Below are 12,934 nucleotides of genomic sequence, written 5' to 3' on the forward strand. Positions count from 1 at the left end.
ACGTGCTTCTGAGAAAAGCTAAAAAGACGTGGTGAACAGCAGAAATGGTGACCACACAGGCAGGCAGAGGAGCCAGCACCAAAGCAGTGGGCTACAGAGAAGCATGGTGACTGGGGGGGCAGGGGGAGGCCAGGGAGACTAGACCAGTGGGGACAGGGGGAGAGGGGGCAGAAGGACACAGCACCCTAAAAAGCACAGAGACCTGTTCTAAAGCCCAGCCATGCTCTAGAAATCACCATTTCATCCTAGCTATGACCCTGAATGCCTGTGGACAGAATTAAGCAACAAATTGTATAATGAGGTGGTTGAATTACACCTAATTTCCACAAACGCTTTTGTTAAACAAACATCGCAAAGCCAGAAGGTGGTTTTCAATCATTTAATTAGTCTTCCAAAATGCTCCAAAACCAGTGTTAATCACAGTTTTAAAATAATACATGGAATATGTCCTTAAATACTTTATCATGTCTTGGCATTAATCCTGCAACTGAATCTAATGAGTCACTGATAACATATTTGACACCTGGCACCTGGGAATTTGAAACCAATGCATGTCTGGAGGCAGGTGACCAAAAGGCGAAGCCCAATGGGTGTTAATGACTTTCTCTGGGGTGTCCTGAGAGGGAGGGAGGGGCCTGGCTCTTCTAGGGGGGTGGGTGCAGAGATGATGCTGGCATTAAAATGAAGGGCTTGGGGTTCCACACATGTCAGAGAGACTCTGTTTTAGAATAACAAGCTGTGCTTAAAAGAACCTCCAGGAACTTTCCGATCCTCCACCCAGCACTGGGTTGCCGTAAATGCTCTTTGCCTGTTGCTCCCCTCACCTGGAGACTCTGCCAGGATGTGGCTGCATTGGTGACGCTGTCAAAATCAAGGATTGAAAACTTGATAGGTGGGCTGTTTCTTCACAACTTCCACTCAACACAAGCGTCCTTTTGCCCTACCCCCGCTTAACTGCTAAGGAGCTATCAGAAACTTCCGAGGGATGCAGCGCGGACCAGGACCCCAGCTTTGATAGCCCTAAAAAGTTTGAGCCACCAAGAGAACCTGAAAAGACTGAGTTTGGGGTTAAACACTTCTTGGGACCCAGAGACATCAGGTAATATCACTGCCCTGCCTCTTTATCCCGACTTCACCAGTGGACAGAAATGAAGAGGGATTTATCACACAAAATAGAAAAATGTCATGGAAATGCAAGTGTTTTGATATGGACAGCTATGTTTCATTGATTCACTCCCCAAAAAAAGGGTTTATTGAGCATATCTCAAAGGCATATTGGCATATATGATACATCAACATCTTGGAAATGGCTGTCTTTGGATGAAAGTTTTTACTTCTGTTATTCGGTCACTAAGTCATGTCTGGTTCTTTGCAGCCCCATGGGCTGCAGCACACCAGGCTTCCCTGTCCTTCACTATCTCCAGGAGTTTGCTCAAACTCATGTTCACTAAGTCAGTGATGCCATCCAACTTTTGCAATAGAGAACCAAACTAACAATAGTTAAGTGAAAGTCGTGTCCGACTCTTTGAGACCCCATAGACTGTACAGTCCATGGAATCCTCCAGGCCAGAATACTGGAGTGGGTAGCCTTTCCCTTCTCCAGGGGATCTTCCCAACCCAGGGATCGAACCCACGTCTCCCTCATTGCAGGTGGATTCTTTACTACCTGAGCCACAAGGGAAGCCCAATAAAAAATAACAATGGCTTAAGCAAAATGAATGTTTTTCTGCTGTATAACAGTTCCAACACAGGCAATGCAAACATGGGTGACAGATCAGAGTCAAAGAGCTGGGCTTCTTCTAACTAGTTGGTCTGCTTTCCTAGCTTATGTCCTGCCCACGTGACCCAAGATGGCACACAGTCTCCTTTCTGGATGGACAAAGGGATGAGGCACACTCCTTCCCTGTAAGGGCTTGACTTAGAAAGTGTATATCTCATTCTCTTCACGCTCTTCAGCCAGAATATAGCCATAGGGTCATATCTAGCTACAAGAGAAGATGAAATGTCTTATTTTTATTCTGGGTGACCAGATGTTCTTATAAAAACCAGGGAATCAGTTACCCTGAGATACAAAGGGAACATGATATAGGGCAACCCACAGGCTGTGCCACAATGCCCTCCGGGAGTGTGGAATCTGCTGGGGAAGAAAAGCACATGGCTGAATTCCAACATTTTATCCTAGAATGAGCCAAACACCTATTAGGACGGAAGTCTCCAGGAGGAGGGAGTTTGGGGACTTGTATCCAGAGGGAGCTACAGGATCTACCGCAAAGGATAGTCAAAGGCCTAACATGAACTCAAGAGGACAAGGACAAGCTGGGTGGAGGAAGGCAGCATGGGTTCCAGGGTCACAGACCAGAGCTTGAATCCTGCCCCACCACTTACTTTCAGGATTATTGTGGAAAGCAGGATTCAAAAGAGACACCCCCCCAACCAAGATTCCAGACCCCTGCTTATTTGATCAAACATCAAAATGGCAACATTTCATTCTTTTTACTGGCTGAGTAGTATCCCATTGTGTGTGTGCATATATAGAGAGAAAGATATATATATATATGCACATACACATACACCATATATATATTCTATATATACATACACCATATATATATATACCATACATATATACACCATATATATATATATGGTGTATATACATATGGTGTATACATACACCACATCTTCTTTATCCATTCTTCTATTGATATACTCTTAGGTTGCTTCGTTTTCTTGGCAATTGTAAATAATGCTGCTATGAACACCAGGTACATATATCTTTTCAAAGAGACAGAAACCATTTTAGCCCCATTTGCAAGAGATATGAAGATATTTACAAATATATGAAATGATTTTCCCAAGGTGCTACAGCTGCTCAGAGACAAAGCTGAAATGACACTGCAAGCTATGTGGCTTTGAGCTCTGAGAGGCAGGAATGCTGATGTTTCCAGCCCACCCCCACTGTACAGATGAGCAAAGAGAGACTGGGAGCCTTGGAGTTCCACAGCGAGTTTGCAGTGAGTCAAGTGGGTTTTGGGTTGAGATAATGATGACTACAAACCTTCCAGCCACGGCCCACAGTGCAGCTGATTGTTTCCTCTCATCATTCCATGATGGCAGGGAAGCCAGGGTCCCGCTGCTCAGCTTCCACAAGCAGGCTGCTCGAGCAGAAAAGCCACAACTTCCATTTGTGACCGAAAGTCCAACAGAGATCCTCCACATATTCACCAATCATCTGGCCTCTTTAAGATGCCAGCCACTGTCCTTGGTGCTGGGTGAACAAAATGCACACGGTCCCTGCAAGGTGGTCAGCACAAGAATCGAAATCAGACCACTGCTGTTGTTGTTTAGTCGTTAAGTCGTGTCCGACTCTTTGCAACCACATGGACTCTAGCCCACCAGTTTCCTCCACCCATGGGATTTCCCAGGCAATTTTACTGGAATGGGTTGCCATTTTCTTCTCCAGGGGAATCTTTCCAACTCGGAGATCGAACCCATGTTAGCAGGAGTTCTTTACCACTGAGCCCCCAGGGAAACCCAAGACCATTATAAGTGATCAAAGCAAGGTAGGTGAACCACAGGAGTAAATCAGAGCACATGGATAGAGGAAGCCTTTCTGGCCTGGGTCCTGCCGCTTCAAGGCCTGTGGGGGACTGCAGCTGGGGGGCTACTGGCTGCTGCTGCCACTACCCTCTGTCCACTGTTCAGTAACATTCCAGGCATCACTGTCCATGTGAGAGGGGTCTGGGGTGGCCTCCCAAGCCCTGGGAAGCCAGCATGAAGGTAACACCCAAGACATCCCTCAGGCACCAGGAAAGAGTCTGGGCTTCACCTTGTCCCCACATCAGAATATCATCCTCCCTGCTGACTTCACTGACCCCAGCTCCATGGCAATGATACTCTAATCTCTGAAAGCTGAGAATCAGCAGAATGGACGCTCAGCAGGACCTGAAAGAGGAAGGTGTGAGGTCTCCAGCCAGCGCCAGCCTCTGCTACCAATTTCCCTCCCTCTCTGAATCCTGCTTTCCAAACTCTAGAATGAAAGAAGGAAGAGAGATGTTTTTGTGGGTCCCCTTCCCATCCTGGAGGCTGACCCATGCTTACTCCTGCCTGGTTCAGCCAGCCGTGGTCCCTGCCTGCCGCGTGCCCAGCCCTGCATTCATAGCTGGGCATGGATGTTTGGGTTCCCTCTTCCCACTTGGCAGCTGTCAAATGGAGCCACACATGGGGCCACTGGCCCGCCCATGGGCAGGGCTGTCTGGTTCTGCACGGAGGTGCCTGTGTGCAGATCTGCGTTAGCCTGCATCACTTTAAATCACCTCGAAAATTGACTTTGGAGGAGAGCTTGACAGGTGAGGCGTGTTTTCCTACTGGAAAAAGAAGCAGAGCAACAGCCCAAGGCAACCCCACGGAAGTCATGCAGGACCTGAGGTTGAATAGGCCCTAACAGATCAGTTGAGAAGCTTCCAGCTGTGGTCGGCAGCACAAGGGGACCTTGTCAGGTCCTGGGACCCTCAGCGGAGCCGAACCCCAGCCCGGCAGGGTCTTGCCTGGCTCGCTGGGGCCTGTGTGGCTGCAGAAGCAGCCTTTCACCCGTCACTGGCTCTCCTTCCTCCAGTCAAAGCCTACTTGAGATAGAGTTGAGAGTTTGCCGAGGATTTGGGTCAATTCACCAGTTTAGCAATTTAGCAGTTTACAAATAAAGAGCCCAGGATGGAGAAAGGTATTTCCAGAAGGCATGCAAATGCACAGAGAAGAACATGATAAGATGCTTCACCTCTAGGACCACCAAGAGATAAGCATGTGAACGTGAGATCACAAAAAAGTGAAATATTGCTGACACTTGGGGTGCAGAGGGAGGGGGAGACAGGCTTTCCCCTGCCTCACTGATGGGGATGGAAAACGGTCAACCTTTTGGAGTCCAGCTTGGCACTGTTGGCACAATGATCAATCATCTCAGAACTTTTTTCCCAACATCGTGATCAGACAAACTCACAATGTGTTAGTACCACATGGTTTGTTGAAGCCAGAAAATGCCCCCTGAAAAAAGTTAAAACTCTAGTGCCATTTGCAGTAACTTGGATGGACCTAGAGATGATTATACTGAGTGAAGTAAGTCAGACAAAGACAAATATCATATGATATCACTCATATGTGGAATCTGATTTTTTAAATGATATAAATGAACTTATTTACAAAACAATAACAGACACACAGATTTCAAAAAAAAAAAAAAAATATGGTTACCAAAGGGGAAACATGGCCGGGATGGATAAATTAGGAGCTTGGGATTAACATACACACACTACTGTATATAACACAGATAACCAACAAGGACCTACTGTATAGCACAAGGGAACTCTACTCAATGTTCTATAATACCCTATAGAGGAAAAAAATCTGAAAAAGAATGAATATATGGATATCTATAACTGAATCACTATGCTGTACACCTGAAACTGAAACAACATTGTAAATCAACCATATTCCAATAAAAGTTTTTTAAAAAGTTAAAGCCCCAACAAAAAAGTCTTGACTAGCTTCATCACAGGACATGCACACAATGAAATGTGATGCAGTCATGTAAAATGCTGGTATTGCTCTACATTATCTGGCTGAGAAAGAAAGACACTGCTATTAGAGTATCGAGTGAGAAAATAGCAAGTTTCAGAGCAGGGCACAATGACAATCACATTTGTGCGAAATTGCTCCTGCAATGGGGTGTACGAGTGCCGTGTGTGGTCAGACCCTGCAGATGACAGGGTCGCAGTGTTATCCTCTGGGAGAAGAACTGGAGTGCTTTTAGTGTTCCTCTTTATACTTTTCCCACGTGGTCTGAATTCTTTGCAAGGATCATGTATCATTTTTATAATCAGAAAAAGTACAATTAAAAACAGATTCCATTTGAAGAAGGGAGTGAATTCAGTAAGGCACAAAGAATCAGGCTGTGGCCATGCCTGGGTGGGAGGTAAATTGGCCTCACACCCTCCAGAGCCAGGACGCTGCAAGGCTGCTCCACCCACTCACCCTAGCACCCCCCACAACCTCCTGCACCTGCTGCCTCAGACCTTCCACTGCTGCACCCTGAGTCCAGCCTCCGACACACTCACATGCGCGCACACACACACACACACACACACATGCACGCACGGGATGCCACGTGCGCCAGGAAGCAGGGCCCCCTGCTCTCCACGAGGGCCCCATAAGGACCCCTCACATGCATGGGTCTGCGAAGTGCAGGACGAAGAGGTGAGGATCACCCCTGGGGGCATCATTCGGGGTGAGAACAAAGAGGGCAACAGGTTTGAAATGAAAGCCAGGTTTCTGGAGCCAGTCTGGCTGGCTGAGCATCAGTGAGCAAGGAACTCCATCTCCGCTTCCATCCAGATTACATCGGGTGATCCCAGGAGCAGATGCATGAGAGGGCTGAGCACAGTGTCCACACCTGGGCCTGGGCTTCATGCAGGAGCAGATGGTAAGAAGGAATCACTATCATTATTAGGCCTGTGGTTCCTGCCCCTCAAGGAACTCGAGACTCTGGCTGGAGGTGAACCTTAAGTACCTGGGGATTGGGCTTCAGCCACCAGGGACCTGGGCTGTGGGTGGGGAGGTCAGAGATGCTGGCAGGTCGGCAGAAACACAGCATCATTGCATCCCACTCACCCTCCCACAAGCTTCCCAAACGGAGGCTGAGAACCTCCCATGCACCCTATGCTTCACACTCAGCTCTCTTGGGCCTCCCAGCAACCTAGGAGGTGGTCAGGACTCTCTTTTCAGGGAGGGAACCGCACCTAAGTGACAGCCGATGTAACAGGGCCAGTAAGTGCAAAGACAGGAGCTCCACCTGGATTCTGGGTCCCAAGTCCTAAAGGCGGACACCTGGAAACAGTCCTGACCTTTCGTCTAAGGGCCATTAACAGTACCTCTTAATCCCTCAAATTACAGATGCTTTCCCACCCAGGAGAAATTAGGGGCATTTTATCATTTCTGGGGCTCACATTTGGATTAATCCATTCCCCAGTGGCTTCCAAGGTCACTGTCAAGCTCTGGGAGAGAAAATACCTTGTTTTTTTAAAAAAAGAAATATTTCTTTATCTACTTTTGGTTGCATTGGGTCTTAGTTTCAACATGTGGGATCTTTATTGTGGAGCGTGGGCTTCTCTCTAGTTGAGACACACAGGCTCTGTACTTGTGGCATGCTGACTAAGCTGCCTGCCGGCATGTGGGATCTTAGTTCCCTGACCAGGGATTGAACCCGTGTCTCCTGCATCGCAAGGCAGATTCTTAACCACTGGACCACCAGGAAAGTCCCGAGAACACTCCTTGCTCTTATACATTGGGAGGAGTTGAGCACATCCGCAGCCCCAGGGCACATCCACAGGGCCCATCTTATTCACTAAGTTGGGGGGAGCCCAAGTCCCCAGACATCCTGGTGTTCACCACTCCTCAACTATGTGTGGGGTGGAAGGAGACGAGTCAGGTGACCACCTGCTCAGGTTTGAAGGAAAACGGAGGGCAGGTAGAAATGGGGGCAATGGTCAACTCTTTGAAAAGATTTCAGGTCAAGGGGAACAGAGAAATAGGGTGATGGTGATGGAGAATGTGGATGGAGATTAGTCCTTTTTTTTCAAGATGACAGAAATAACACCGAGTGAAAACAGCTTGGGAAGACGGGAACTGACAACTCGAGAGAGTGAGGAGCGAGCCAGAGACACACACGTGGAAGAGTTGGCCATTGATGGGAACACAGACTGTTCAAGAAATTGTGGTAGCTAAAGATATCTGTTACTTTCCAGCATGGATAACGATTAAAAGTAATTTCTCACCAAGCATGTTCTACCAGCCAGAAACGTGTCCATAGGGACACTCAATAAACATTTATTGATAGATTGATTTTCAGGTACAGTTCCCCCTGAACTTGAACACACCGAGGTTCAGGTATAATTGGAAGCATCTCATCACCTCCACTTAGTGAGCAGAAGTCCCAACAACAGTTTGCTCTCAATCTTGCTCGCAGTCCAGCCAGCCTGGCCCCGGTTTAAATTATCACTTCCAAATTGGTGAGGCCTGAATTAATGAGATTTTACTGCCCTCATGGCTTTAGATGAAAATCAATGCTGTACCCAAATGCAAGTCAATGGAAAACAGTCGGGGAAGCAGAATCTCATCAACCACTTGCTCATATTTTCCTTTGAGGCACCGGTCAAGGCCTCTGCACCTTTCTGAGCTTTTCCACAGCTTGTTGGCGTACCTGAAATGCACCTGTCAGAAACTGTAGCTCTGACACCTGTTACCCTGTCTTGGGGAGAACCTGAGCCCATCACTGTCAAAACCAGTGTTCTCCTCAGGAGGACTTGATCCAAAAGTACAGCCTTTAGGGCAGGGCTTCTCAAGCTTAGGTGGACGTGAATCACCTGTGAATCTCCGTGAAGAGCAGGGTCTGGAGGCAGAGTTGAGATTCCACCAATGCTGCTAGTCGGGGACCACTTTCAGAAGAACAGGGCACTGAGGATGCACTGATCAGCAAGTAACAGCAGCCGGCAGGTCAGACCAGCTGAAATGAGAAGAATTTGCTTTTATCTCACTTTACAAGAGACCCCCACAGCAGGGCAGGACCAGGGATGGCAAACTGAGAGCCCCTCTCAGGGACCTGAGTCCTTCCTTTCTCTCCCTCTGGTCTTGCAGCCCTGGAGTGCAAGCTTTGTCTTCAGGCTGTCCCAGTCACAAGATGGCCAAAGCCATCCCAGGAGTTATATCCAGTCCTGACAGCATTCAGCCAAACACAAGAGACTGGACCCTCATTTTTAGATAAACCCTTCCCAGGGGCCCTGATGGATCACTTTGGTGCCTCATTAGCCAGACCCAAGACGCTTGCTCCCCTGAAGCTAGCGCTGGTAAGAGCAATGGGCTTGTCCAAGCTGAGTGGCCCTAATCAGAATTCAACCCCAGAGTGGGGATGGGATTGTCACCCCCGAACACATTCCTGACTTGGAAGGTGGACACCCACACCGGATAGAGTTTCCACCACCAAGGATGAGGCATGCTGGCCAACAACGCCTGCTGTAGCAACAGCCACTGCGTCCCAGGCTGGGCCTTGCCAAGGTGCCACTGCTTTCTGTGGAGGAAACTGAGCATCACAGGGAGGTGGCCTGATCTGAGCCCTGTCTTCTGACCCTAAGTTCAGTGTTGCTTTGTGTCACCTCCTCCCAGCCTAGATGGGGAAGCCTGTGAGGGAAGGAGACCCTCCAGGCATGCTGTACCCATCAAGGTCTCTGACAACATGGCTGTGCTCACTTCAACACATTTGTCCTCCCCATCAGAGGGTTTGCTTATGTGCATGCTAAGTCACTTCAGTCATGTCAGACACTTTGCAACCCCATGGACTGTGGTTCACCAGGCTCCTCTGTCCACGGGATTCTCCAGGCAAGAATACTGGAGTGGGTTGCCATACCCTCCTCCAGGGGATCTTCCTGACTCAGGGATCGAACCCACGTCTCCTGCACTGGCAGGTGGGTTCTTTACCGCTTAGCCACTGGGGAAGCCCATCTGAGGATTTAGGGTCAATAAAAGTCAGATCAACGGCTAATCACGATTGTGAAGGCTGAATGATCACAGAGCTTGGATCACTAACCCAGAGACAGATGGCGAGTCGGGAACACAAAAACAAACCCTGCGTGGCGTGTTGCCGAGGGACAAGAGAGGTGACAATCTTATTCAAAACCAGGATGTGTAGCCAGCTGTGCTTCCAGCCCACCCATCCTAACCCAAGGCCAGGCGAGGCCACCAACACAGTGACCATTCTTCTTTGCCAATGGGGCCTGAGCCACAACCCTGGGGGCTCACATTACAGGACACACACACAGACAGCCCTGTGTCTGCCTCCCGCTCGGAACCTTATGAAAAGAAACAGCCATAGGAAGAAAGTTTATTTTTCCTAAGTTGTTGGCCGATCAGCCAACATTGCCACCAACACGGATTATTTGGCATCACAGGCCTTCCCTCCCCTGCTCCTCGCTCCACGCACCTGAACCAACACCACTGACCATCAGGGGGAATACGGACACAGGCACTCCAGGCAGAAGGAAGGTCTTTGCTGCCTCCTCTCATGTGCCAAGCTAGTTAGAAGTCAAAACTTCACTATCCTTTCAAATGGCCCCCACTTCAAAGATTCTTTGCAATTTCTTAATCTGGGTCTGTTCTGTGAACAAGCAGCTTGGGCAGAATCCAGAGGTGGTCTGTAAGGAAGAGACCCAGAGCAGAGATGTCCACAGGAAAACAAGACCCTGCTGCTACTTGCTGACTCAGGCAGCTTCGGGAAGCCCACCACCCCCCTAGGAATGGATGGGTAGCCCTCTCCCCTCCACTGTGTGGACCCTGCCACTGAAGCCCACTGCCCTTTACCCTGCTTCCTTCTTGCTGGAGCTGCTAATTTGCTCCACAAAACCATCCTTCCCAGATAACACCTTGGACCACTGTGGACCCCTCCTCTCCATCATCACACCAGACCATGCACAAAAACCCTCCCCTCCGCCACCCCACCCTTACAAAAGTTCTTAGCTCACGTCATTTCAGCAGGACTGGATGTTCAGGTCTGAAAGTCGTCTCTGAATATGCAAGTGGTATTTGCCCAACAATTATTTGCTATGCATAAGATGTCCATGCATGGCTGGTGATTTTCTTGAATAAACAGATGTCCCAAACTTCCTTCCTCTCGCTGTGTTAAACCCCATGACTGGGCCCATCTGTGTGGATGCACGACTCTTCGGGGGAAGTTGCCTCTGGGCCAGGAGGTGGGGAAGAGAAGATACAGTCTGGGGAACAGGGCTTCAACCCCTAGACAGATGGAAATTTCCCAGGGACTTTGGGCAATTTCCTCCTTGACAAAGTGAAAAAAATGAAGCACTGTGACCCCCTCCTGCGTGGATGGCTAGGCTGCTATGAGAGGAAATGAAAGACGTGGCTAATTTGAAAATTATAAGCTGTGACCTCCAACTGGAAGATACAGAAAATGACAGCGGGCAGCTTAAAAGGCACCATCAAGCCTCCATGAGAAGATTCTGGATCCTGTAGGGCCTCCCCAGGATGACTTTCATGACACTGAAGAGCAGAAGCAGAGTGACAAGAAAATAGTAAAAATAATAGTCAGCACTTGCTGGGTCAGACCCAGCTTGCTGGGCTAAGTGCCTTTTGTGCAATAGCTCACAGCGTTCTCACCACGTTTGAAGTCATTATTATTACAGCTTCCATCTCACAGAGCAGCTCTAAGAGGTCAGGAAGCGGCTGTAACATCACACACTACTCAACAGCACCAGCACTGAACTCATTTACATATACGCAGGGCTGGCTGACTCCACGGCCGGAGCACTTGGCCACTCCACTAGACCAAAATCCTAATGTCACGGGGACCTCAAGCAGCCCAAGCTCCCTCTGGACCTCGGTTTCCCTCTCTGCAGGATAGAAGGAGAAAGGGACCAGATACTCCAAGACCCCTCCCAGCCTAGGGAAGCTCTCATTCTTAGAATGAAACTTGGTTGAGAGCAAACTACACACTCTTCGAGGCAGCACTTAGTATTTCTGTGCCTCACGCCACTCACTGGCTGTGCAGTTTCCTCCCACTGTAGACATGGGCCATGGAAAGAGAAGCTTCCTGTTGCTCCCTTTTTAGCCCCCAATTCAGGCAATGCTTGCTTCTAATGGCCTGAAACTCCATGGAGGCAAAGTGTTGAAAGAGGGGACCATTTCCAGGCTAATGTCGCCCCCTCCTCCTGAGTCTCCCTATTTTTGATAGTCTTGTGCCTTCCAGACATGAATATTCAAATCTGTTGTCAAGGCAACCCTAGGTTTCTCTCTTTGCACTCTCCTGTCTCAATGGGGGTATCCATAGCAACAGGAATACCTAGCAGTTTTCAAAGTCAGTGACCTCCCAAAGCTTCATGAGACTTGTGAAAATAAAGTATGTTTTGACAACTTTTTAGGCACAGCAACTAATGTAGTACCTAACAAGCTTAACTAATGATGTCTGTAACAGTCAGCTTTTGCTGTGTAACAGATAATCCCAAAACTTGGTGGTTTAAAACACTACATTTATTATTGCTACATAAACACTACATTTACGATTGCTCTAAAAGTCAGCTGGGTTGTTCTTCTGGTCTCAGCCCGGCTCACTTGGGCATGTCTTGTGAGTTCCAGGTGGGAACACACAGCCCTGTTCACCTTGACTGAACTCATTTACATACCTGGGGGTCATCAGACCATAGAGTGGAAGAGGATGTCCTCAACTAGGACAGTCAGGCTGTCTTCTCCAGAGTCTCCCATCCTTTAGCTAGCCCTGACTTTTTCACAAGAGGGAAGCAGGCTCCTGCATCAAGAGAGAGAGATGACCAGAGAAGAGGTGGAGAAATGTGGCCATTTTAGCAAATAATCTGCCACAAATCTCCACATTTCTTGTGGAAAGATTCAGGCACCAATTACATGTGAACCAAGTTTAAATAGCCAAGAAGTCATCATTTAGCACAAAGGGAATGGAACCTTCAGAATTCTCATCTCCCTGGCTCCTCCTAGAAAGAGCTCTGGATTCTCTCATTCTCACAACCATTCAGATTCTAGCTGTGGCATCACCTCCCTCCGTGCTTGTGAACCAGCCCACTTGATCCACATGCACTGAGAATGCAGTAGGTTCCCGGTAGAAAAGAGAGATGCTGTCACCAGAAAAAAAAAAGGGCGGGGGTGGGGCGACATGAATGCTGCACAGCTGAAGTTAACAGATGACTATGGCAGGTCTCCGGAGAAGGCAATGGCAACCCACTCCAGTACTCTTGCCTGGGAAATCCCATGGACGGAGGAGCCTGGTGGGCTGCCGTCTATGAGGTCGCACAGAGTCGGACATGACTAAAGTGACTTAGCAGCAGCAGCATGGCAGGTCTCACCCAACCGTCCA

At 48.6% G+C, this 12,934-nt stretch overlaps 1 long non-coding RNA gene across 2 annotated transcripts; it reads right to left on the bottom strand.

Annotated features, from left to right (window-relative positions):
* Positions 1-367: 367 nt before the first annotated feature.
* Positions 368-12,556, bottom strand: LOC145533027 (uncharacterized). Of its 2 annotated transcripts, XR_014073768.1 has the most exons (5): positions 11,592-11,812; positions 10,560-10,775; positions 8,412-8,551; positions 3,059-3,294; positions 368-861 (listed from the first exon to the last, which is right to left on the bottom strand). It is a non-coding gene; the product is annotated as an uncharacterized LOC145533027 (long non-coding RNA). The 2 variants fall into 2 exon arrangements; XR_014073769.1 differs by lacking the exons at positions 10,560-10,775; positions 11,592-11,812 and adding an exon at positions 12,234-12,556.
* Positions 12,557-12,934: the final 378 nt, after the last annotated feature.

The sequence above is a fragment of the Giraffa tippelskirchi genome, chromosome 13, assembly GCF_054371585.1.
Source record: "Giraffa tippelskirchi isolate mGirTip1 chromosome 13, T2T-mGirTip1v1.2.pri, whole genome shotgun sequence".
Classification (NCBI taxonomy): domain Eukaryota; kingdom Metazoa; phylum Chordata; class Mammalia; order Artiodactyla; family Giraffidae; genus Giraffa; species Giraffa tippelskirchi.